The following is a 22,641-nucleotide window of genomic DNA, read 5'->3' as shown; positions in this document are numbered from 1 at the left end:
TAATATAGATATATATATATATATATATATAGAGAGAGAGAGAGAGAGAGAGAGAGAGAGAGAGATATATATATATATATATATATATATATATATTAGAGAAAAGATCAGTGTTTGACTGTTTGTTGTGTGGTAGTTGGATAATAAAATAGGGACAAGTCACAAAAATAGGAAAAGTGATTCAAGTTTCATGGAATAAAAATGGTAAAGTGTTTGTTGGTTGTGCATAATAAATTCATAGTGTCAGTAGTGAGACTGGGTGAGTAACAGAAAAATAAGATAAAGGCAAAGATACAAAGGCAAAAGAAAAAAGACAAAGATAAATCATATAATATAATAAGTTGTCACACAAATTTATTAAAATAACAGTGATTCACTTGCACCTATTGTTAACTCATAATGCTATAACGAGTAATTTGAAATTAGATAAATTTATAAATTTAAAGGCAATGAGAAATACTAAATTTATAATTAAATGCATCATGCATATTACTTAGATTCTAGTATTTTTCTTTACTTAGTAACAACAATAAGTCTGTTTTTGAGATAATATATATAATTTTTATTTTATTTGTAGATCATGAGAAAATCAACTACAATGGTTGATTTTTTTCAAAAGAAAAGATTCAAATTCTTCAAAAGTCAATGTAGTATTGCCTATAACTACTGTTGCTATTCCAATTCTGGAAAATGCCGATGTTCTAATTCTAGAAAATATTAGTTCCCCGATTTTGGAAAATGTTGATGTTCTAATTCTAGAAAATATTGATATCCCAATTCCAAAAAATGACCATATCACTCAAACAAAATTTCAAAAGTTTGATTTTGATTCTTTGGATTATTATCTTGAAACACGTAAAGAAATATGGAAATATCATGTTAATCAACATGACGACATTCAATGGGTTTTTTCTAAAATTGATTTTGGTAATCAAAACTGTTAATGCTTCATGCAAGAGTAATGAGCAATTGAAAGTTTCCAATGCTAATGATAGATGGGATGGCTTACTTGCCATTGTGATATCATTTTGTGAGAAACATTGCATTGATGTCCTAGATATGAATGCTTGTTATGTTGGGAGGTGAGGTCGAGCTCATAAACAGTAAGATGACTTTACAATTGAGCATTAGTATTGAGTTAATATTTTTTATGCTGCAATAGATTCTCAACTACAGGAACTAAATCATCGGTTTAATGAGGATGCAATAGAGTTACTTAGGCTTAGCTCAACTTTAGAACCTCGAGAGGCATTAAATTCTTTCAGGATTAGTGATCTTTGTTTGTTGGTAAAGAAGTTCTATCCACAAGATTTCACGGATTATGACAAACAAGTGTTGGAGGACCTTTATCATTAAGTATGAGCATAATGTAGTCTAGAATCCAAAGTTCAAAAAATTGAAAAGTTTATCCGAATTTTGTTAATGGTTAGTGAGAATTAGAAACTCAGAACACTACAAACTTGTTTATAGAATGGTGAGACTTGTGCTTACTTTTTCAGTTTCTACTGCAACTATAGAGCGAGCATTTTCAGCTATGAAAGTTGTCAAAACTAACTTCTATAACAAAATGGAAAATGATTTTTTGACAAACTCTCTGATGTTATACATTGAAAATGATATAACTTTGACATTTAGTTTAATTTGAATTTAGTCATACATGATTTTGAAGATTTAAAAGAGTGTTTAGTTCCCTTTTCATAGATAATGTATTAATAGACAATAGTGTGTTTGTGTCTTTTGTTTTTTTTTTTTGGTAAATGACTGCATCTTAATATATTAAAAAAACAATGATTTTTGTATATTTCTCTTGGTTAGTAGTTTGTTAATACTATATGGATGTGTATTTGAATTTTTTTTTCCGCTTATCTCCGTCCCCCTCCCCTAGCTTGAACTCCTGGGTCCGTCCCTATTCTCACTCTAAATGTTCCACCTATCTAGTGCTAGCTCAATATGTGAGCCAAAGAGGCATCTGCCTAAGGACCTCGATGAAAAAAGGCCCCAAAATTTTACCAATGAATAAAAAGTAATTATTATTTTCTTTCAAAGAAAAACCAATTAAAGAAAAATCTATTCTTGGATGTAGCAAAGATTGCTTGATTTTCTCAGTTTTAGAGTGTAGAACTCATTAGTCTCTTACACACAAATATTAAAAGAACTTATTAATTTCTCACTTGTAAATAAATATATACTCAAATTTTATTTAGAGAAATCAAATATATAATTGTATTAAAATTTTCAATCATAATTTTTTAGTATTTAGTTGCTTCACTCAACATATAATTTTTGTTTTAGTTGTATAATCATTGAGTAGTAATACGGTGGATTCATTTTAATTTGTAATTTTGCATCTAAAAAATAAAATTTAAATAAAGAAAAAACTAAAAGTTAATTATATATTTTATTAATATTCAAAATATAAGAATAAGCCTACTTAAATAGTCACTTTAGGCCTCACAATGCCTTAGCCAGCAGCCCTGCACCTATCCTATGTTAGAGTTCCACCAATCCTATGTTCTAACAAACCCAACATTCAGTCCAAAAAAGGAAAGTACTTTAAAAGATTAACCAACCAAATAAAAGCAACTTTCATTTGCCTTCTGAACTTAAAGCAAATCTACCTCAACAAATTTGGACCAAGATTGACAAAAGGCATTACAAGATCGGCGGCTTTAAGATCTTGACGGCTACATACCAACTATTAAAGCTCTAGCTTTTACTATCAAGTATCAACCAATTGAAGGGTATATTATATATATACTCTCAAAAAAAAATAAAAAATTGAAGGGTATATACTATATATAGACTGAGACAAGACAAAATTGTATTCAGCAAAATTCAGTAGAAACACTTTCTGCCAAGGGTATAGCGAGACCTCAATCTGAACAAGAAATTTGAAAACTTTATTATCAATAAATTATTACAATGCATGTGTGTGGAGATTAACGGATTGTCAACCCAAAATTATCAGAACTAACAAAGCCATATTCCATTTAATTTATAAACACGTCTTTGTTCCTAATTAATCAAGCAAATAATATTATATCAAGTTCGTATCTCAAGTTTCAGTTTTCTCTTTCGAACTCTCTGGGTCTGATTTGGAGCCGGTGCGCTCGCTAGCCTATGAAGTGTGAAGGGCTCATTGATGAGACGTTGCCAATGAAACACGCATGGACACCGTTCCTAGCCTTTGCAAATGAGGAAGAACTAGTGGTTTACAAGCCACCATGTCTACATCGGCAGTGCTGGAAATGATGTAGGACTATATGTATATGACATCGAAATTGTGATGATCTAGGAGGAATGGGTTTTTCACTATTAGTTTGAACAGACTCGGAGAGAGAATCTAGATTTGTATTGTATTTCTCAAGTAAAATAATATACATGAGTGCCTTTATATAGGAGGCATATGAGTGCTGTACAAGTAAATATGAGTGCAGTACAAGTAGTACAGTGTGCAGTACAAGTAAGTGATCTAAATGGGCCAAGCCCACATATGAGTGTACGTTAACAGCCCCCCTCAAACTCAAGGTGGATGTGAGACCAACTTGAGGTTGTCAACCAAATCACGAAGGCGTCCCTTAGGATGGGACTTGGTGAAGATATCTGCAAGTTGATCTTTGGAGGAGACAGAGAAGAGCTTGAGAGCACCATGAACAAGATGATAACGGATAAAGTGACAATCAATCTCAATATGTTTAGTCCGTTCATGGAAGACATCATTATGAGCAATGTGAATGGCACTCTGATTATCACAATAAAGAGGTGTAGCAGAGGATGTAGACACACCTAAGTCTGTAAGAAGCCATCGTAACCAAAGAAGCTCAGATGTGGTATCAGCAAGAGCACGATATTCTACTTCAGTACTGGAGCGGGCCACAAAGGTTTGTTTCTTACTTCGCCAAGAAATCAAGGAAGAGCCAAGTAGAAAACAATAGCCAGTGGTGGACCTACGATCAGTGGGATCTCCGCCTAATCGCATCGAGAGAATGCACGAAGTACAAGAGGAGATTGAGTGAGTAGAAAAGGCCATGGAAGATAGTGCCCTTCGGGTAACGAAGAATGCGCAACGCAACATAGTGAGTCGACCGTGGAGCGGACAAATGCGGCTGACCCGATGAACGGCATAAGAAATGTCCGGACGAGTAATTGTGAGATAAACTAGGCTGCCAACTAATTGTACGTAAAGAGAAGGATTAGACAATGGTTTCCCCCCCGAGGGAGTCGGATGCGCATTAAGCTCAAGTGGGGTGTCACCGCTTTTGTCGATTGAGTCCGACGAGACAAAAGATCGAAGCATACTTGGCTTGAGTAATATAAAGACCATGCGAAGAACGAGTGATTTCAAGCCCCAAGAAATAGCTAAGATGTCCAAGATCTTTCATCTCAAACCGCTGGCGACTAAGAAAATCCTTGAGTTCTTGTATGCCACTAAGGTCATCACCGAGTTATGATCATATCATCCACATAGAGGAGAAGTAGAATGGTGCCTTTATCAAGGTACGACGAAGAAATAAGGCGGCATCATAGGGACCGGGCAGTGTAACCCAAGCGAGAAATAGTAGAGCTAAATTTTGCAAACCGTGCTCGAGGAGCTTGTTTAAGACCATACAATGCTCGGCGAAGGTGACAAACCTTGTTGGAGTCAATGGAGAGACTCCGGAGGAGGTTGCATGTAAACTTCTTCACTCAAGTCCCCATTAAGGAATGCATTTTTAACATCCATCCGAAAAAGATCCCATTTTCTAGCGGCGGCAAAGACGGGAGGGCACGAACCGGATGAGATGCGGGCAACTAGTGCAAAGGTCTCTTCATAATCAATCCCATTACTCTATGTGTAAAACCTTTTGCAACAAGGCGAGCCTTATAGCGCTCAATGGACCCATCTGAGCGAGTCTTAATCTTGTAGATCCACTTACAACCAACCACAAACTGTCCAGGAGGGAGAGGAACTAAGTCCCAAGTATGGTTTTTGGTTAATGCATCAATTTCCTCTTTCATTGCAACCTGCCATAAAGGGTCAGTGGAGGCCTCACGATAGGTTTGAGGCTCGTCGAGTGTAGCAAGTGCAGTGTAACAATGGTAATCAAGTAAATGTGTAGGAATGGATCTTACCCGGGTTGAGTGACGAGGTGGAATGTCTTGTGGAGGTGGAAGGTCTTGTGGAGGATCTTCAGGCGGAGCAGGAGCGGGGGACCTAGGCTCGAGTTGGGATAGCTCGTCATCAATCTGCTCATCTTCGACCTGGCCAGAAGAGACATTAAAAGGATCGGGTGTTTGTATAGAAAAGTCTAAAGGAGGATCAATAGGAGTTGGAGAAGGAACATGAGACTCCTCTGGAAAGACTTCAAGTACAGATAAGGTAGTGAGGGAAGAACGAAAATGAGAGAGTTCAACAAACAAGCGGTGTTCCCAGAAGACAACATTACGAGAAACACGAAGGCGATGAGAGACAGGATCATAACAGCGATACCCTTTTTGTGTTTCGCCATAACCAAGGAAACAACAAAGTCTAGATCGAGGCTCAAGTTTGTTGTGCTCATGAGACTGAAGAAGAACGAAACAAGCAGATCCAAAAGAGCGAAGGTGATGATAGTCAGGGGATGACCCAAAGAGGCGCTCATACGGAGTTTGATTATGGATGACAGTGCTTGGAATGCGGTTAATGGTGTGAACAGCATGAAGAGCAGCTTCACCCCAGAATGGAGGAGGAACCTTGGCAGAAAGAAGAAGAGTACGAACAGTGTCAAGAATATGACGAAGTTTACGTTCAGCTCGACCATTTTGCTAAGAGGTACCTGGACAAGTTAGATGATGTACAGTGCCATAGGAGTGTAACAGAGCTTGAAAAGCATATTGAGTGTATTCAAGAGCATTATCAGAACAAAATATTTTAATTCTTTTGGAGAATTGGGTTTCAACCATTTTTGCAAAGTTACTGTATATTGGCAAAATTTCAGAACGAGATTTCATAGGAAATATCCAACTATAACGAGAATAATCATCAATGAAAACAACAAAATATCGAGATCCACCAATACTAGTAACAGGAAAAGGTCCCCAAACATCAGAATGAATTAACTCAAAGATACTATTAGAAATAGAATCACTATTATTAAAAGGTAAAGTCATTGTTTTCCTAACGGCATGAAGTACAATCAAAATTGTCTTTAGACACGTAACCTAACTGCACCATAGAAGCTAACCGTTGTACCCGAGAAGAGGGTGCATGACCAAGACGAGAGTGCCAAAGTGAGAGAGAAGGTAGGGAAGACACCGCGGCGCAGGCGGCAAAGAAGAACGGACACCGGAGCAACGGGTGGAAAATGAAGATTATCCACCGGAAACATACGCCCAACTCTAGGGCCGGTCCCAAGCTCTTGCCGTCCTCGGATCCCGCACAATACACCTAATAGTCAAAAATAAGGCGATAACCTAGTTCGGCTAATTGTCCCACGGAACACGATTATAGGATAGGTCGTGAACATGGTAGACCCCAGGGAACGAGAGAGGTTGGAGGTTGAAACAAAACCAAGACTATTCCCGTATGCATGGTGGAACCATCGGCTATGTGAATATTGAGGGGATGTGGAGCGATTAAGTTTGGAGAATAAGGACGAGTGAGGTGTCATGTGATTGCAACGAGCAGAGTCAAAAAACCAAGTTTGAGACTTACGGGTAAAGGCGAGAGCAGTGGAAAGAGATGCATTACCGGCCATACGAACGGCTTGAGCTATGATCTCCGTAGGTCGGTAGGTGAGAGGTTGATAGTGGATCCAAGGCGGGACTCGAGTGAAATGGGAGGCATTGGCGGAGTAGACTCAGTGTTAGCAACTACAGCAGTAGATTTGTTGCGACGGTAACAAGTCTCAATAGTGTGGCCAGGGCGCTTGCAATAGTTGCAGAACTTTTTGTTGGTCTGTCTGCGACGATTGCTAGAGCCAGAAGAATCACCTGAGTGCTGAGGTTGCTCTATGGAAGGAGTAAGGGCCAGAATATTAAACTTATCCTAGGCTCGAAGAGTTGCAAGGCGAGCTTCTTCTCTGACTAACTCATTCACAGCAGTATCAAGAGAGGGAGGAGGACAACGATTCAGAAGCTGACCTCGAATGGGTTCATAGTCCTTGTGGAGTGACATCAAGAACTCATAGAGACGAAATTCATCTCTAATAGCAGCATATTGTTGGGCATCTTTTGAGCATGCCCAAGTTGGATCAGAAAGGTCAATTTGGTCCCAAATGAAGCGAAGCTGATCATAGTAGTCATTGATGGACTGCCCCGGTTCTTGCCTGAGTTGATGCAATTCAACCACTAACTGATATTTCATGGATCCGTGAGTGGTAGAGTATCTTTTGGCCAACATATCCCATGCTGATTTCGCATCATCAAAGCTGCCCAGCAAATTGGAGATAGAGGGAATGGAAGTATTTCGAATCCATGTGAGGATCATGTGATTGTGACTATCCCATTCAATCATGCGATTGAGAAAAGCAGCATCTTCTTCACTTGCCCCCTTCATAGGAATAGTGATTGCACCAGTGCAATAATGCCAGAGCATGCGACCCTTAAGGAAACTGCGCATAGCTTGAGACCAAGATAAGTAATTCCTAGTCCCCTCCAATACAGTATTGATGGGACGAGGAAGAAAAACATCCTTTTTATCCATTTAGAGACACAATATGCAAAAACAGACTGCAAAAATGAAATCTACGCGAAAAACTGAGTAAGGAGAACCTGGCCCGAAAAAGTCAACTCCAGAAAAGTCAACGGTCAAAGTCAACGGTCCAAGTCAACGGTCAAAGGTGACGTCAGCAGCGCGCTGGAAGGTGACGTCAGCGATGACGTGGCAGCTGACGTGGCTGGCTGACGTGGCTGGCTGACGTGTCTAGGGCTGACTTCAGCAGGACGGACCTGGCGCGTGGCAGCGCGTGGCGGCTCAGATCGGCGCGTGGAGGCGCTTGGGCGCGTGACCTTTAGGGCAGAACCTTTGGGCGGCGCGTGAGGGCGCGTGGAAGCTCCGATTACTGTAAGGTTTTCACGAGCAGGCAGATCGTATCAAGACGATATTTGTTGTACCGTCAGAAAATTTTTCGGAGCAATCTTCACGGCGGTTCGTAAAAGGCGTGGTCTTTGCGGTGTTCGAACTCCCCAACGGCGGTGCTACGGAGTCCGGAACTCCGAGGACGATGTCTTGAAGACTCGAAGGTTCAACGACGAAGGACTGTGGCAGTTGTTGTGACAGCGGAAGCAATATGAAGAATGGAGTTACACCAATAAAGACAAGACTGCGAAGAAAGGTCGGAAAGCAGTGGCTCTGATACCATGTTAGAAATACTGAATTGAATAGTATTGTATTTCTCAAGTAAAATAATATACATGAGTGCCTTTATATAGGAGGCATATGAGTGCTGTACAAGTAAATATGAGTGCAGTTCAAGTAGTACAGTGTGCAGTACAAGTAAGTGATCTAAATGGGCCAAGCCCACATATGAGTGTACGTTAACAAGTTTAAAGGTCAGATGAAATTTGTTTCTGTTGGGTTTTTTCTTTTTTCTTTAGAGTGAAAGTGAGGTTTGTAATTGTTAGCTAGTTTGGGATTGTCTTACGTCAATTTTAGTAAAGTTAGAAAAACAAAACAAAAAACACAAAATTAAATTAAATAAATAAACAAGAGATAGTTGGCAATGAAGATTTGGATTTTTTTTTAATTATTATTATTATTTTTTTGTATATATATTATAATGATTATGATTGTCTATATTAAGAGAGGCAAAAGAGTACTCCATTTCTTGCATCGTGCTCTATTCTTCTCCTATATATATCCCAACTGAACTTGCTAGTTCTTGTCAATCACCTCTTCTCTCCTTGTTCATTGGTATTATTGTGGAAGTTGATATGGATTTCTTCCTGTAAAGTGTTGTATTTGCTTTAATTTTGTTCCTTGTACTTTGTTGGATTTTATTGTATTGGGTTTAGTATTAAGTTGGTGAAGACTCAAGCTTAATTGAAGATCAATGGATTTCGCGACTGTCTCGCTAGATGCTAACCCGTGAAAGAGCCACATGAGAAGCACACGCTGGAAGCTGAAGCGTCGTGCCAGCTTGGAGGTCTTCACGACTGTCTCGCGGGTAAGGCCTTTCCGCGAGACACCCACGAGACACTCTCAAAACTCTCTACCTGGAGGTTTTTTAAGTGTGACTTTCTTACCTTTCACACATACTATATATACCCTCATTACCCACAAATGTGTAAGGAGGCCAGTCAGAGAGAAAAACCCTAGATAGGTTTTCTACAATACACACACACCCATCTTTTAGAGAGAGAGCTACCAATCTTTAGTAAAAAATCATCCTAGCCTCTTCTCCTTGACTCTCCCATTGCCATACCTTGAGAGGAGATTTGTACTCAAATACAACCCACACCCTTTCAGAGTGTAGAGAGTGTTTTGGAACTTGGGAAGTTTTGGAGATTTGCCAAAAGAAGCCGGTGAGGCTTGTCGGATGCAATCGGGCATATTATGGGATCCGGAAAGCTAGAGAAGACATGACCTCGTGAAGTTCATTGGTAGCAGGAGCTTGGAAGGCTCAAGTACATTGGGTAGACTAGGCTTAGAGGGTCTTTTGTTATTCGTGTACTCCCAACTTTATTCTCTAGTGGATTGATTTACCGATTGGAAGGCGGCGAAGAGGTTTTTTGCCGAGTTCTTCGGTTTCCTCTTCGATAACACATTGGCGTGTTATCTTGTGTTTGCATCTCTCTTCCTTTACTCTTATGCTTTACTCTTTTTTTTCTTTTTTTTTTTGTTCATGTTTATGCGCTAGAGTAGTATTAGTTGATTGCGCTTCATTTACTCTTGTTTTCGCACTTAGTTTATGTTAGAGTAAAACCAGTCTAGCCGTAATCTATTAATTGGGGGTTTAAACAACTCTTGTGTTTTTAACACAAATCCGAGCTTTCAATTGGTATCAGAGTGGGTACACTTGTTTTGGTTTCATTATCTAAGTGTGATCCTTGACCCCTTTGTGTGTATTGCCATGGATAGTGTTTTGTATGCTTCTATGGATGTTGTTAAGTGTAACATGCTATGTGTTTGTGAAAATGCATCTATGAGTGTTAATCCTCAATATTGTGATGGCATGTTACATGAATCTATGGATATTGTTGTTGATATTACAAACATCAAACTCTTGAAGAAAGAAGCTAAGAAGTTTCATAAGAATTTGAGCAAGTTTCATTGTGAAAATGATGATTTGATTGCTAAGTTCAATGAACCCAATAAATTGGTTGAAAAGTATAAGAAGCTTGCTGAAATTTCTCTTGAAAAGCTGAAAGAGTTTGAATGTCTGAATATGGACTTGGATGCTAAACTTGTTTTGTCTAATAAACTAGTTGATGAGCTAAAATGTGAAAATGAATCTCTTAAGATACATACCAAGTGTTTGATTACTGAATCTATTGCTAAAAATAATGAAAATATTTGTTGCAATCATGTTGTGGTACCCAATTTTGTGCCTATTATGAGTCCTACATCTAAAAACAAATTGATGTACATTCCTCCACACACAAAAAATCAAAAAGTTGAGGGAAAGGCTCTTAACCCAAAGCCTCCATTTAGGTCTCAATCTAAAGTTTTGGATAGATCTAAGTTTGTTCCAACTTGCCACCATTGCGGTGTGATCAGTCATATAAGACCTCAATGTCCCAAGTTAAAGAGAGAACAAAACCATATTGCTAGATCTCTCCTTAAAAAGCCTAATGGACCTAAACCCATTGTTTGTCACCATTGTGGTGCTTTTGGTCATCTTAGACCTCTTTGCTCTAAGTTTCAAGCTCATAAAAGAATTAAAAGAAAAGAGAAACTTGAGCTTCTTGGAAATTGTGCTTTGCAAGCTAAACTGGATTTGGGGGAAAATGGTAAATTGTTGAAGAAAGTTTTTGATGTTCTTACCTCTTTGTCTATGTGCATCTCCGGTTCTCATTCTTCCAACCCTCGTCTCACTTCTCATGAGACACTCATTCCAAACAATCATTCCGTTTGGATGAGGAAGGGTTCCTATGGTTGAGCTTATGCTCTTTTAGTCCTTGATCTAATTCTTTCGATCTTTGTAAGACTCTTCATACATTAGATGCTTCATTGTCATGCATTTGTGCATCATGCATCTCTTTATATGCATTGTTTTTGCATTTGATCTTACTTTTATGTTTTTGTTTTAGTGTGAGTAAAAATTCAAAAACACATAAAAAGTGAAAAATTCAAAAATTTTGATCGTATATGTTTAAGCACATATCACATGTGAGTTTGGCCTAGTACTTTCGTACTAATGGCGTAGTGCATTTACAAGCTTAACTTGTTTTGTATGCACATATATCTTTGTGGGACAAATCTTGGAATCTATGTGTGATTGTTGTAAATCGATCTTCAAGCTTGTCATGAATAATTAGTCAATAGTTTTATTAGTCCTGATACATGCATAGACTTGTGTCTATATCTTTTCCCACGTTTCTATATTTTTTTGCTTAAAGAGCTCATCAAATGTCAATTCTCGAAAAGAGATATTGAGCTGCAAAAACAGTCGCACATACTAGTATTTGACTAGGAAAAATGGAAAGCAACTTATATTGAAATGCATGGTGTCTCAAAAAGCCAAAGGCTTACTCACTTACACAGATTGAAATATCAAAAGTTTAAGCATCGATCTCAAAATGAGATGTACTTTGTTCAAAAAATGATCATATGTTATGTTCTGTAATGGAGCGAAATGAAAAGCTTCAAAGTTTTGTAATCATTCTTATGGGAGATCATATATGTTCATTTCTATAATTGAGATAGTCCACTCGACTTAGTACTAGTTGTGTATGACTTGATTGAATTGATCATTGAAGCTTCACTCTAAACTAAGGACTATTCCACATTTGATACTCACACACAACACACAAGTCTATTGTTCAATGAAGGCCTATTTCATTTGTGTGTTTGTACATGTTCAAATGTGATGTGTGTGTGCTTAACCTTATGTGGATCAAACCAAAAAGATTTTTGTTCTTTTTGTTTGCTTTTGGAAGTGATTTGTATCACTCATGTTTTTCAAAGTTTTTCAAGTTGTTTTTGTGTGAAAAACATGTTTTCTGGGTGTTTTCGTGACCTATTTCATGTGTAAGGTCAACTGGGAGTTTAATGGTCCAAATCTCAAGTTTTTCAACTTTGGACAGAGAGTTTCGCGACTATTTTGCGAGTAAGGCTTACCTGCAAAAATTTTGGCAAGTACTTTCGCGAGTCAGCTTCCCGCGAAAATCTCCAGATCAGCTTTTTAAAGGGCAATTCGTGGGTCATTTGTTTTAAACATCTCTCATCCTCTCCCAAACCCCTATTTTAATGCTTCAACATCAAAACCCAACTAAATTCAAGTATTTTTCATTCCATTAACATTTCTAAGGTAATCTTTAACTCTTTTAATTGATTTTGATCCTTAGATTATGTCTTTGGGGCTTTTATATTCATAGTTGGGATTTTTCTCAAATGGGAGTTGGAAAACTTATTTTTTGTCAATCTTTTTTATTGGGCTTTGTTTTAAATGATGATTTGCTTTGGATGTTGGCCCCTTATGGAAACAATAACATGTATTTAGGCAAGATTTTCATATGTTCTTGTATTGTTTAACATACATATGTAGTGTGTGTACTCTAAGTGTTTGATAAAATGGCCAAATGACATTTTCTCGCTGTTTTGGACTCCGATAAGTACCAAACTTTGGGAATTACCATAATTATTCATGTTTATCATGTTTTGATCATTGGTGGTGTGTTTTATACACTTTTCCCCGTGAGTGCTTATTCATGCATTGGTCATACATCTCACATGCACACTAAATGCACATTTGCTGCACACACTTTAACACTTGACATGTTTTGCATTCACTCATGCTAGTTAAGTCTTTTTAGACCTTTTAGTACATATAACATGTTTTTTTTTGTCTATGTCACGCCTAGGTCTATATCATGTTCCATCATCCTTAACATGTCATGTTCTTTATGCTTTGTAGCATTGTCTTCCTAAGATGTTTTTCCTTTCGATTGAGCTTTATTTTCTCATTCATCTTGCACCCCTCATGCATCATACCTTGTTCATATTTTCTTTTCTTTTTTTCCCTCCTTCCTCTTGTTTCACTTGTCTATTCATGACAAAAAGGGGGAGAGTATACCGGATTATATACCGGAGTGTTTCGTCATGTCTATATGACTCATGTGCACATTCTCAGAGAAAGAAATTTTACCTTGTGCATATTCGTTGGGGGAGAAAGCCATAGGAGAGATGCATATACCAAAGGGGAGAAGACATCTTTTATGAGAAAACCTTGTTTTTGTTTATTTTACTTTTTGCTTGTTTTCACGTTGCTTTATGGTGCTTTGAATTACTTTTAATATTTATGTTTTGTTGCTCTCATTGCATCGTGTTTATGTGTTGGAACACACTTGTGCCCTTGTTGGATCTTGTATCCTTGATGCAATCTAAACCTAATGTTTCTTGCTTTAGTGTTATTGCATCAGCTGTGTGTTGGACATGTATACATCCTTATGCTGTTGTGCTTTATTGATTGCATGTTCGGATGATCATTTGCTTTCCTATATGATCATTGTAGCCATTTTCATATGACTGTTTTGGTGTATGATCAAGTTGTTCATATGTTTCATATCATGTTTACTTGATCACATTTTACTTGTTACATTATACTTGTCATTTTATCACTTGATTTACCTTGAGGGTCTAATGCATTTTTTGCAAGTGTTTCAGGTTACAGGTATATATGTTCCAAGTGCTTCACAGCTTCTAGATTTAGGTGTGAGTAAGTTTTTTCATTATTCCCAAACTCACGTTTAAGTTTAGAGTCTGTTATAGGGTGTTTTGTCACAGAATAGCCAAAGGGGGGGATTGTAAAGTTGTGATTTACAATTATGTTTTATGTTGGCTTTATTCCATGACAAAAAGTGTTGTATTTGCTTTAATTTTGTTCCTTGTACTTTGTGGGATATTATTGTATTGGGTTTAGTATTAAGTTGGTGAAGACTCAAGTTTAATTGAAGATCAGTAGATTTCGTGACTGTCTCGCTAGATGCTAACCTGCGAAAGAGCCACATGAGAAGCACACGCTGGAAGCTGAAGCGTCGTACCAGCCTGGAGGTCTTCGCGACTGTCTCACAGGTAAGGGCTTCCCGCGAGACACTCATGAAACTCTCTACTTAAAGGTTTTTTAAGTGTGACTTTTTTACCCTTCACTCATACTATATATACCCTCATTACCCACAAATATGTAAGGAGGTCATTCAGAGAGAAAAACCCTAGATAGGTTTTCTACAACATACACGCCCATCCTTTAGAGAGAGAGCTACTAATCCTTAGTGAGAAATCATCTTAGCCTCTTCTCCTTCCCTCTTCCATTGCCATACCTTGAGAGGAGATTTGTGCCCAAACATAATCTACACCCTTTCAAAGTATAGAGAGTGTTTTGGAACTTGGGAAGTTTTGGAGATTTGCCAAAAAAAACCAGTGAGGCTTGGCGGATGCAATTGGACGTATTACGGGATCCGAAAAGTTAGAGAAGACATGACTCCGTGAAGTCTGTTGGTAGCAGAGGAGCTTGGAGGACTCAAGTACATTGGGTAAACTAGGCTTGGAGGGTCTTTTGTTATTCGTGTACTCCAACTTTATTCTCTAGTCGATCGATTTACCGCTTGGAGGGCGGCGGAGAGGTTTTTCGCCGAGTTCTTCGGTTTCCTCTTCGATAACACATCGGCGTGTTATCTTGTGTTTGCATCTCTCTTCCCTTACTCTGGTGCTTTACTTTTTTTTTTTTTTGTTCATGTTTATGCTCTAGAGTAGTATCGGTTGATTGCGCTTCATTTACCCTTGTTTTCGCACTTAGTTTAAGGTAGAGTAAAATCAATCTAGCCGTAATCTATTAATTGGGGGTTTAAACAGCTCTTGTGTTTTTAACAAGAGCTGTTTAGACCCCCAATTAATAGATTACTCAGTTGAATTCAATGGCCTCTATTACTATTATGTTCCAACTTCCAATGTAAGTGTGGTACTACAGTCGATTATTGTGCTCCCTTGCTCTTGCTTGGAAATAAATTTGAAGGTGAGCATTCATCAAATCCATTTTTTACAAATTTGGTTAAACGCTTCTTCTTCTTTCTTTCTTTCTTTTTTTTTTTTTTTTTTTTTTTTTTTTGCCTTCAACAAGTTCGTCACTGGCTCATCAATTTTTTCTTTGTAACGGTAATTCGAAATTATTGAGAACTATTAGTATACCAAACTGACCCACCCATTTGAAGAATCATTTTAAGAAAGTAATATAGCAATCGATCTCTTAAAAACTCTATTTTCTTTTTTGACAACTTCTCGTGTGACTTTGGACTCTCCATGTCTCAAAGATCAACAAACTAGATACTAGCAGTGGCAGAGCCTCGTGTATGCTTGGAGGGGGGTCATGGCCCCTCCAATTTATGTATTTATTTATTTATTATTTTTTTTTTTTTACAATTTAGATATATTTTATAAATATTTAAAGGTTATATGAAAAAAAAAAAAGTTGGCCCTCCGAAAGAAAGCATTAATCAAATAATTTAGTAATTTTTCCCCCCAAAAAAAGAGAGAGTTTAGAATTGATATATAATTGCAGTAGAATGAAATAATTAGGTTGTAAGTTTTGAAAGTAAATAGTAGAAGTGTGGAACTCCTAATTTTTAGCTCAATTTCAAATCCTATTAATGCGTTCATATCATTCAATATTGATAATATGTGCAATTTGGTTGAAATTTCCTATTCTCAAGATTTTATCAAGAAAAAAAAAAAAAAAACTCATATGAGACTTCAATTATAACATTATGATTTTGATTTGTCAAACACAAATGAAGTTTTGCAAACAATTTATATATTTTATATTTTTATACACATATATAGTATGTGGATTTTTTTAGGCGAGTGTCTATTTGTGATTTGAGTTTATATTGACAGAATAGTTCAGCCCCCTCAACTCAAAATTCTTGGCTCCACCATTAGATACTAGAGCAATAAATTGAAGGAAAAAAAAATTGAGTAGCCAAGAAAATCATGAAGACTAGCATATTGAACCCATAATCCAAAAAGCGCATTGTTTAGATTAAGTTCATAAATTTTATAGAACTACTCCTTGAACAATATTTTATAACTCATAGTAAATAGATATTATACTCTGGACTTTTTGTAGGGGTGGTCAAATTATTATTTGTTAGAGGCCAAAACCACAAAGCTATTAATTTTGATTAAAAAAACACATACAATTTATTAATATTGAGGCCAGGGAAGGCCTTGGCCTCCCTTGGCCAATATATAGCTAGGTCCCTAATTTAAGCGAACTAGTCTCACATGGGAACTAATTTATTGCCATTTTGCCTCTTGGCATATACATAGTATAAGGGAAAACAAATGGTGCAATCTCAGTATGTATGCATTGTCATTTGTCATAGTTTGCAATCGTCTAATAGAAAATATCACATTTTCAGGTCATTGGTGTAATTGTGGAAGTTGGTATGGATTTAATATTTATTCCAAAATTTGCTTCACCCTTTGTATTTCATTCTCTCTCATCTTCCTTATGTATAAACAGAAGTCAACTCATTCCAATTTACCACCAGGAAAAAAGGGATGGCTTATCATTGGGGAAACTTCGGAATTTGCCATGGTTGGACGAAGGGGAACCCCAGAAATGTTCATTACGGGCAGAATGAGCAAATACTCTTAGGATCTCTTCAAAACCACAATGTTTTAGGACAAAAATGGTCGTGTTTTGTGGTGCTTCAGGAAACAAGTTTCTATTCTCCAACAAGAAAAAATGTGTCATCTCTTGGTGGCCACGTTCTGTGGAAAAAGTTATGCTTTCTCCTAAATCTCTTGAAAGCTTTGTCCCAGAAGATTCTGTTAAAGCAAGGAGGGCCATAGTTGAATTTCTCAAGCCAGAAGCTCTTTAACATTTTACTGTAAAGTTGTGATTTCCAACTATATTGTGTTGGCTTTAATTCCATGCCAAATTTGATTGTAATTTCTTCAATCATTTTCCCTGTATGTATGTGGGATTAATTGTAAGGGATGAGTGTGAGAGATCGGTGAAGAATCCAGTTTCAAAAGTTGAACATGTAGATTTCGCGACTAGCTTGCAACTGTCTCACGAGAAGCTTACCCGCGAAAAAAGCCACTTGTCGAGCACAGGACTAGAAGATGAAGAGTCGTGGCAGGTTGGATTTTTCGCGACTGTCTCGCGGGTAAGGCCAACCCGTGAAGGACTCGCGAAACTCTCTATTTGAAAAAAAGTTGTGTTTTGTTTTACCAAGTCTTTACCCACACTATATATACCCTAATTACCCATAAATTGTAAGGAGTGTTTTTCAAAGAGAAAACCCTAGAAATTACACTTGAGAGTTAGAGATTGTTATACCCACAATTATCTACACATTTCCTTGTGGTTTTCCTCAACTCCTACCTCTCCATCTCTATATCCTTGAGAGGTTGTTAGTTTAAACATTTACCACACCTATTCTGAGTCTAAAGTGAGATTTTTGTGTTGTTAGGAAGCATTGGAAGGAGCCATTTATTGGCGGATGTAATCGAGTTGAATTGCGAGATCCAGAAAGTTAGAGAAGACAAGGTTCCGAGAAGTCAGTTGGTAGAAGGAGCTTGGAGGGCTCCAGTACATGGGGTAGACTAGGCTTGGAGGGTCTTTTGTTATTCGTGTACTCCAACTTTATTCTCTAGTGGATTAATTTCGACTTAGAGGGTCGCGGAGAGGTTTTTCGCCGAGTTATTCGATTTCCTCTTCGATAACACGTTTCGGTGTTATCTTGTATTTGCATCTCTCTTCCCTACTCTTTAAGCTTTCATTTTATTATTGATAATGGATGAATATGGCTTAGGGTAGTGTTAACGGTTCTTTGTGTTTATTTACTCTTGTTCCGCACTTAGTATAAGTTAGAGTAAAAGCTATCTAGCCGTAATTTTTAATTGGACGTCTATACAAGCTCTTGTGTTTTAGTACAAATCCGAGTTTTCAAATACCTGTCATGGACTCCATTGCAAAGGAACACTTGGAGGCAGATTGGTCTCCTTACAAACAACTTAAGGTTTTGCCACTCTCCATGAAGTATACCTTTACTTTGGCTTGAAGGTTGTTTTTGAGTATCACAGATCCTAACCATGTGACAAGGTTTTCTGATCTCTTTTCCCTTATCATACATGGTTTGCTCTTTGTGCCTGTAAATATCCTTGCGGCACAGCCTACAACCGTGTCATAAAAGCAGGCAAAGTTGTTCGCCAAGAGTTTTTAGAAGTCATCAAACAGTGGAAGAAAGAGATATCAGAGAATATAGGGATTGTTGCTCGTGACTTTTTGACTCACACGCTCCTTGCATTAGATAAGAATGGCAGATTTATGAATGACATGTTGATTGCTACCAACATTATGGCCTTACTTATTGGCGACCATGATACCACTACTTCTGCTATCACATTCATGTTGAAGTATCTAGCAGACTTCCCTCATGTTTACCCCTCATGTTTACAGTGAGGTCTTTCCATTAAATAATATTGCGTAATACTTAAGAGTCTGTTTGGAAAGTGATGGAAATTGAAGCTTATTTGATTTTGTAGTTTCTTTTCAGTACTATTCATAGATCTCATTGCTCTTTTTAGTACTATTTATGAGTCTTATTATACTATTCAACTAGCTTTTAACTTTTTTTTTTCCTACATTTTCAGTAAAAAAATTTCAGTTTCAAGAAAATAAGTTGTTCCCATTGTATGGATCTCTTCACACATATGACATATCTTATAAATATGATTTTGAAAATTTAATGAAAAAGTGGGCCATATTGTTAAACAGAGCAAATGGAAATTGCAAGATCCAAAGGTCTGAATGATTTGTTGAATTGGGATGACATTAAGAAGATGAAGTACTCTTGGAATGTGGCTTGTGAGACCATCAGGCTAACACCGCCTATAGCAGGAACATTTAGAGTCTATAAATAACTTCACTTACGCAGGCTTTACTATTCCTAAAGGGTGGAAGTTATGTGACACTTACCAGTACATTAGCTAAAATATACATCTTCACTGTGTTTTAATGGTGGTTCTTAGTGTTCTAAATCCATATTTTTCTTGCAGATACTATGGTCTCCATATTCAACACACAAAAATCTCAAATACTTTCCAGGTCTTGAGAAATTTGATCCTTTAAGATTTGAAAGGAATGACCTCGCACCTTACACTTTTGTGCCATTTGGAGGAGGACCTCGGATTTGTCCTGGAAGGGAGTATGCTCGATTAGAAGCAATTCTAGATGAAAAGATTACTTATAAGCCATCACCCATTCTAGTTAACGGCTTACCAATTTACCTTAAGGCTTCATAATCATAAATATTAAATTGCTTTAAACCCTTGGTGACACAAATTTTATATAGGAAAATGGTAAATCTACTGCCAATTTTATTGTAAAAACTTAAAAAATATATGACAATGAATTTAAGTGGTGTCACTTCAATAGTTTCAAAAAAAAAAAAAAGTGGTGTCACTTCAATTACATAATAATGATTGTTTGGGTACTTTTTTATTACTAGTGATATATCAATTTTTAAGACCAATCACTCAAGTAATAAATTTTGAAATGTTCTTATTATGCATAAGCTTACCATTTTTTTTAGAAAAATATAAACTTGCCGATTGATATGTCTCCAATCATAAAAAAATTAATTCAAAAATTTTATTATTATGTTTTTAAAATAGCTCTATAACATTCATTGCAATATCATTTTATAAGTATTTATAATAAAATGGTTAAATTGCAAATTATACTTCTAAAATTTGGAGTGTTTGGATTTTATACCCTAAAGTTTCAAACTTTGGATTCTTCCCCTTAAAGTTCTATTCTATCTGCATCGAAAACCCCTCCGTCCCTATTTTCCATTAAGTGTAATATAAACATGCCACACGTGTTAAGTTTTTCCAATAAAATGATGTCACGTCCTTTTTGTAGACTAAAAAAATTAAAAATGATATGGTATGATAAAAATGACTTGGCATCATTTTATTGAACTAACATCTAAACAAGTAGTAAGCTTATGTGACACTTAATAGAACATATGGATGGAGAGTTGTTGATGCAAATAGAATAGAACTTTATGGAGCAAAATCCTAATTCTGAAATTTCAAGGTATAAAATCCAAATGCCACAAACTTTAGGAGTGTAGTTTGCAATTTTGCCTAATAAAATTGGTATTAACTTTAGCATTTTCTTATATTTATGAGTCTACATTCCTTTTATTTTATGATATATTTATTTATTTTGGAAGGGCATATTTATGATTATTGTTGATTCAATAAAAATAACTACTAGTTCCAAAACTTGGATGTACACATATTTAGCAATATTAGAATATTCTCAAAAGAAAAAATAATAGGTTAATCCCACATTAAAAAATGAGTGTGAGTTTAAGAGGTTTAAAGTCTGTGCTGTTTATCCAAAAGTTAGACCCTTTTAGATATACACTACTATAAGTTTCTTTAAAAAAACCTTCTCCCCTTTCCCCGTGTGTGTGTGTGCCTATTTTATATCCCTTTTGGATATACACTACTATAAGTTTTTTTTTTTAAAAATCTTCTCCCCTCTCCCCGTGTGTGTGTGTTAAAAATACTTAGTATTCTTAAAAAAAAAAAAAAAGTATCTTGGAAGTTGGAATAAATAAAATTCGATTTATCCAATTCTTGTACCTTGTTGTTCATTGCATAACCATGTATATTTGATTGAATTTAGGAAGAAAAAAAAAACATCGATTTTATGAGAGATTCTACATTTCTATCACATGGTTTTGAAACCCGGACCGGACCGTACGGTTCGACCGGGTGAACCGAGAACCGTTCATCAAAACGGTTCTTTAAGCCCCCAAAACTGGCATAGGTAGAAAAAGTAGCGAATCCTATGAATTGCAGTTGAACCTCCCAGTTTTGAAAACCATGGACGGTTCTTAGAGGTTCAACCCAGTCAGATTTTTTTTTTTTTTTGGATACTTACTGCCATTGTTGAAGCTTCTCAACCACGGTCAGATGCAGTCAAATCTTGAGCTTGCATCTCCATTTCTTCTTCTTCTTCTTCTTCTTCTTCTTCTTCTTCTCTCTCTCTCTCTCTCTCTCTCTCTTTCTTTTTTTCTTTCTCTCTACATTTTTGCTGTTTTTGGGTTTTTGTTGTTTCTGCATTTTGGATCTTCTGAAGTCTGCTATTTCTTTGAAAATGAGATGATGAATATGAGCTTTTAGTTTTTTCTATCAGAGTCTCCTACTAGACAGTAAATGGTTGGTTGTCAAAGACTCAAAGTGTAAAATGTTAAATACTTGTACCAAATGCTTGGCTGTCATCCATTTACTTGGGCTTTGTATTAGTATTTAACTAATTTTTTAATGGGCAAGTCTGCCAATCTTCCAGATTTTACAATTTTGTTTTTAAAATTTTAAATTTCATAAGTAGTTGACCATTTAAATGGACTTATTAGTCTACAACTACAAAGATTATGCCCTTTTATAGTTGTACTCTAATTATGTAATGTATTATAAACCCAGTTTAAAATACTATTATTATTTTTGTATGTGTTCTAATAAATATTACTGTTTACTAAAAAAAAAAAAAGATGTTTATCTTACAATAGTTGTGTGTGTCTAGTGTCCGTTGTTTATAACCTCAGTCTATAACTATAAAGGTTAGACCCTTTCGTAGTTAGGTCATTTTGTAGTTGTACTCTAATTATGTAATGTATTATAAACCCGGTTTAAAACATTATTATTATTTTCGTATGTGTTCTAATAAGTATTATTGTTTACTAAAAAAAAAAAAAAAACTTGGGCTGTTGGGGAAAACTTAAGATTAATTTAAATATAGGCTTGCACAAAAATGTTAAGGATATATATATTCCCTCTCTTCACTAATTTAAAACAATTTGAAAGATAAATTTCAATATTTATTTTAGCTATTTTAGTCATTTTTTCTCCTTTTACTAATTTAATATATTTATTTATGTTTTTTTTTTAAAATTAAATTAATTATGACATCATCACGGTTCGACCTCAATTCAACCTCGATCTAACCTTCAAAACCTTGAACCTCTCCCTTTAACAATTCATTGAATGGTCCGGGTCTGAAAACCATGTTCTACCATACTCAAGTTTTTGCCTCGCATCACGGATGCTAAGACGATTACATAGATGATTAAATTCCTAAAACTCTACGTGCAACATTTTTTATAAATCTCTCTCAAACGAGTTTCAATCTGTTCATAGTTTCCTAATGAGTTCTCATGATTTGTGGCTGGTTTTATGTAAGAGAAAATTGTAATGTGATAGTTTCATATTTTGCTACCCTTTATTAGAACAAGTTGTAATGTGATAGTTTTATGTAAGAGAAAATTTCGTAAATGACCCTAATCCTGAGTGGTTATAGAGCAATTAAGAGTGAATTGGTATTTTTCTATGTGAAACATTGCCCTAACCATTTTTTAATGAATGCTTAAATCCCATTGGTTGACTCATGATCATATTATACAAATGCGTACATAGGATTATCCTAGATTAATTTT

At 36.2% G+C, this 22,641-nt stretch overlaps 1 pseudogene; it reads left to right on the top strand.

Moving 5' to 3' along the window:
- Positions 1 to 888: 888 nt before the first annotated feature.
- LOC142615941 (beta-amyrin 28-monooxygenase-like) lies at positions 889 to 19,432 on the top strand (annotated as a pseudogene).
- The last annotated feature ends 3,209 nt before the right edge of the window (positions 19,433 to 22,641 follow it).

The sequence above is a fragment of the Castanea sativa genome, chromosome 11, assembly GCF_040712315.1.
Source record: "Castanea sativa cultivar Marrone di Chiusa Pesio chromosome 11, ASM4071231v1".
NCBI classification, from domain to species: domain Eukaryota; kingdom Viridiplantae; phylum Streptophyta; class Magnoliopsida; order Fagales; family Fagaceae; genus Castanea; species Castanea sativa.
The sequence above is the reverse complement of the archived record's forward strand: the minus strand, read 5'-3'. Positions and strand labels throughout refer to the sequence as shown.